The sequence below is a fragment of the Hippocampus comes genome, unplaced genomic scaffold (genome assembly GCF_001891065.2).
Source record: "Hippocampus comes isolate QL1 unplaced genomic scaffold, H_comes_QL1_v1.1 scaffold15, whole genome shotgun sequence".
Taxonomy (NCBI): Eukaryota; Metazoa; Chordata; class Actinopteri; order Syngnathiformes; family Syngnathidae; genus Hippocampus; species Hippocampus comes.
Window position 1 is genome coordinate 49,201 of NW_017805917.1, and position 4,844 is coordinate 54,044.

The window sequence follows — 4,844 nt, forward strand, 5'->3', positions numbered from 1 at the left end:
CGCCGATATTGAAGACAATTTTCCTGTGTGCCGAGTCATTTCTTTAACTTTGTCCGAGAAAATCTCTGACACATCTAAAGTGGAGAGAGCTACGAAGGCTGGTGGATGAATTCATTGCTGAGATTATGTTGGTGAGTTCAGCTATGGAGACAGGTGTGAATTTGGAGAGAGGTGGAGTAGTTGGAGTGATGGATGCAGGTAAGAAGGGAGGGGGAGGTGGTGAGGTGGTGAGTGAACTATAGAGGATGTTGATTTTGGATTGAAAGTAGGATCGGAATGAATTGCATTTGTCGATGGTAAAAGAGGTTGAAATATTGTCGCTGGGTTTGAGAGTTTGTTCACGGTAGAGAAGAGAGCCTTTTGATTGCTGGAGTCAGTGTGGATGAGGTTGGAGTAGTAGGCGGAATGGCTGGAGTTGAGTGCGGTCTTGCATAACTGAAGGTGTAGGCGAGGAGATGATCAGTTAAACCAGATTTTTTATAGAGTCATTCGAGCTGGCGTTTTTGGGTTTTAAGTTTGCGGAGTTCCGGGGTTTACCAGGGGGCTGAGCGAGTGAAGGAGACAGATTTGGTTTTGATGGGGGTGAGTTAATTGAGACAGGAGAGAGTGCTGTTGTAGTAGTTGGTGAGAACAGTGGGGTCATGAGAAAGTGTAATATGGACAGGTGGTTAGGACGGAGGTAGAAACGTCAGTTGGGGAGATGGAGTTGAGGTTTCTGAATGATACAGTGCAGAGGTCCAGAGTGATAGCCAGGTGATCAGAGATGATGAGGTTGGTGCTTGAGAGTTTTTCGATGTTGAGACCAGTAGAACAGACCAAGTCCAGAGTGTGGCCATGGGTGTGGGTGGGGAAGTTGACATGTTGAGTAAAGTGATGGCAGTCCAAAAGGTCAAGAAATCAGAGGCATGTTTGCAGTTGGTGTTGTCGATGTGGAAGTTAAAGTCGCCAAGGAGCAGAGTGAAGGGTGAGATAGGTGAGAGCTGTGTGACAAAATCGGAGAAGTCTGAGAAAAATGATGGGTTGAAATTCGGGGGACGGTAAATGACAGCAATGACCAGGGGGGGAGACCAGAGAATTTGAAGGTGATATGTTCAAAGGACTCAGTGGGTCAGTGGGTGGATATAGTGCTAATTTTAAACTGTGTTTTATGGACTGAGGCCACCCCACCACCTCGGCTAGTGAGGCGGGGCTTGTCGATGTAGGTGTAACCAGGTGGGGTGGCTTGGTTGAGTGAGAAGTAATCCAGGTGTTTGTACCAGGTCTCGGTGATAAAGAAGTCCAGGTTATTGTCAGTTATGAATTCGTGTAAGACGAGTGCTTTGTTGTTGAGTGAGCGGGTGTTAAATAGAGCCAGTTTGAGGATTTTGTGATGTGTGGGAGACAGTGAAGATTGGGAGAGTGGGTGGGGATTTGGATTTGACATTTTAAAATATTTTCTTTCGTTATTGGAGTCGTGAGGGGGTCTGGCTGTGATGATGGATTGAATGGGGTAGATGGCAGCAGGACGAGATGGGACTATGGCAGGCGGAAGTGCTATGGGTTGGTCAAGTGGAGGAAGGGGAAGGTGCAGGTGTGCAATTTGTGACTAGTCAACTTGTGGAGTGGTGAACAGCATGCTGCACATTGGCTGCCAGTATTCTGCTGCCTAGCTTGTTGGGGTGAAAACCGTCCGCCTTTGAAAGGGACGGACGGCGCAAAAATATGTTAAAATTGTCAATGAAGCCCACATTGTCGGTCTTGCAGGCAGTTTGGAGCCAGGTGTGAAGGCTAAAAAGGCGTCTGAAAATGCCCATGCCACGGTGTGGAGAGAGTGGGCTGCTCATGAAAATTGATTTCCCGGTAGAGTTGAGGAACTGAAGAACTTTGTTGAAGTGACCTTTGGTGATTTCTGACTGCCGATGGGATGTATCAACGCAACAATTCTATGGACATATGGTGGGAGTGGATGAAGCAGGCTGGGGAGTTTTGCGAGTATGATGGTAACAGTGGCTCCGGGGAAGCAGTGTGTTGTTGCGTTGAAGAACCAGAGGTTTCAGGTTATGGAATCGCCAACAATCAGGATGGTCGGAGAAAAAAAGGGGCCAAGTGGGCAGGCAGGGGTGGGTGAATGGAGAGTGGATCTTGGCGTTGGTTTAGTCAGTGGTGGTGAAGTGGATGGAGAAGAGCGCGGGAGGAGACCGGGGACAGTGTGCTGTGGGGCCGGAGTGAACTGAGGGATAGAGCGGTGGTCAGCAATGGAGGAAAATGGGTGCACGGGATTTTCTGAAGAAGGGATCTGAGGACAGGGTTTCATTTTGGACTGTGTGGCGGATGGCGGAGAAGTTGTCGGCACCCCAGCAAGAGGAGGGGAGTCACGGAGATTGTGAATGTCAAAGGTGTTTCTCAGCTGGATATTGGACTGTGGGGAGTGGTTGGGATATGTGTCGAGCAGCGGGTGGTCTGGCTAGCAGCGGATGGTTTGGCTAGCAGCAGGTTGGACTTGCAGCAGGTCGTTTGGCTTCTGCCGCTGAGGCTCCCTCGCTGGTTCGTGCTCTCTCTCGCCGTTCGCCATAGCTCAATAGCTTGCTAGCTGGTGCTCACTCTCGCCGTTCAGCATAGCTCGGTAGCTCGCTAGCTGGTGCTCTCTCTCGCCGTTCGCCTTCGCTCGCTAGCTGGTGCTCTCTCTGGCCATTCACCGTTCGCCGTCGCTTGGTAGCTCGCAAGCTGATGAATCTGCACTGTGAAGAACAACATTTTTAGCTGTGTCCTGCCAATGGCATCTAGAAGTTGGCGTTGCTGCTCGTTGTTTTCTTTTGCTTCACAATGGAAGCTACCTGTTTAATACTACTGCATGTTACAAATAATTCCACGAAAGAATGTACAGCGAGTTCAACCTAAATATTTCATAACTCTTAAGCCAAAATCAACTGAACGCAATACTGTACAGGGTACTCCAGTTGTTGTTTTTTTTTTTTTCTGTTAATGCAACTCTGGCACTATCTAGTGGCAGGAAAGACCATCATGCCCGAATTCATGAAATTTACACGGATAGTGCAGAATGTTATCTTTTACAGCACTAGAGATGGTGAAGGTTCTCACACTGTACTGAAAGAAGAACAGATACGTGTGTGTCTGTGTGTCTGTGTGTGTGTGTGTGTGTGTGTGTGTGTGTGTGTGTGTGTGTGTGTGTGTGTGTGTGTGTGGTCGGGGGGGGGGTCTTGTAATTACAGATTAAATTTCAGTATTTAAGTACAAGAGTCTGAAATGTACAGTACCCAAGTAAAAAGTAAATATGATTTGACAACAAATCTATTTCAACATAGTAATGATTAGAAAGTAAATCTATCTAATTTGAAATCAACGAAGTGAAAGGAATAAGTTATTCAAGTATCGATAAAAAGTATTTGTACTTTGTTACTTCCCAGCACTCGTGTTTTGTAACATCTTAGAATTTCAAATTGAGAAACTTGAAATGTCATCTAATTTTCAATACAAGTTTTAGATAATACTTGTTTGGCTCCAATCCATGGCACACTGCAGCTCAAACGTCAGATTGTCTACCTCCCTGGAATGTGAGAGGAAACCGGAGTACCCGGAGAAAACCCATGCAGGCCCGCGCAGAACATGCAAACTCCACACAGCGAGGCCGGAGCTGGAATTGAACCTGATACCTCTGCACTGTGAGGTTGACGCACGAACCACTGGCTGCCATCTATTCATTTAAGAGTGATTCAATTAACTCATGTCTTACAACTTCATGAAGGCAACGTGACAAAGAAATACTGCTTGGCAATGCCCACTGAAAAGAAACCACCGACTGTAATTGTGTGAAAACAAAAGAACATCAATTCAGTGCTACACCTAAACAAGAGCCCCACCTTAATGGTGGCCGGACAAGTGATTTAAGGCGTCCATTACCGACTGTGAAACGACAGAAAGAGACGGAAGCAGAACTGTCAACAACGCACGACTGAGAGGGGCTTCAAAAGCAAACTTGAGTGTGCGTGGTGAGTACTTTCTCCATCTTCAAGTGTTTTCAGGGAACACACCATTAATGTTGGACATGTTTGGTGTTGCGCTTTGTACAATTAAGGGAAAAATATGCATTTTGATTCAGGTTACATTGGACCACAAACTTCCAAACAAAACTTGTGACAAAAACAGCATTTTAAATCCGGACAAATGTGCATATGTGCAAAAATTGTGCTCTCAACATATTTCATTTTTCAAAATACATTTCTCAGTTAAGTCATAAAAGATCCAGCCTTCAAGAATGTTTGAACAATCAGAAATTAACCATGTAATGTGATTATTATTTTTTTTTTGTTTGATTTTTGTTTTTTAAAATATTCCAGCAGACAGGGCTCCCACGCATAAAAATTAACATTTCGAGGCACGAAATGGGTTAACAGCAAACCAACTTTAGCTGTAAGAATACAAGTCATGTATTTTTTCACAAATATCAACTCACTTAAAGTTGTCATATTAATGAGGTAGTTTTATTTATTTATTTATTTATTTATTTTATTGTAAGTTAATTAAGTGGCTGCTTAACGAGTGTGTCGCCTGCGCCTGCGGGCCATCAGTTGCTCATCTATGGTCAAATATATTGTATGAATGTGTGTGACATCATTTAGTGTTTCCTTTAAGCCAGAGGTGTCAAACGTACGGCCCGCGGGCCGGATCCGGCCCGCAAAGGACTTTAATCCGGCCCGCGAGATGATTATGTAAAGCAGTGGTGTCAAACATACGGTCCGCGGGCCGTTCAATCAGGCCCCACAGGATAATTTAAAAGTGAAGAAAATGCATAAAAGACACAGAATAAATATTTTTAATAAGGTGCAATTCATTGAGTATCCGCTAGG

The 4,844-nt window shown here is 45.2% G+C and overlaps 1 long non-coding RNA gene across 1 annotated transcript in view; it reads left to right on the plus strand.

The window, feature by feature from the left end:
- The first annotated feature begins 3,858 nt into the window (after positions 1 to 3,858).
- Positions 3,859 to 4,844, plus strand: part of LOC109527585 (uncharacterized) — a 17,645-nt gene continuing 16,659 nt past the window's right edge. Inside the window, exon 1 of the long non-coding RNA XR_002170544.1 lies at positions 3,859 to 3,986. This is a non-coding gene — a long non-coding RNA (uncharacterized LOC109527585). The remainder of the gene's footprint in view (positions 3,987 to 4,844) is intronic.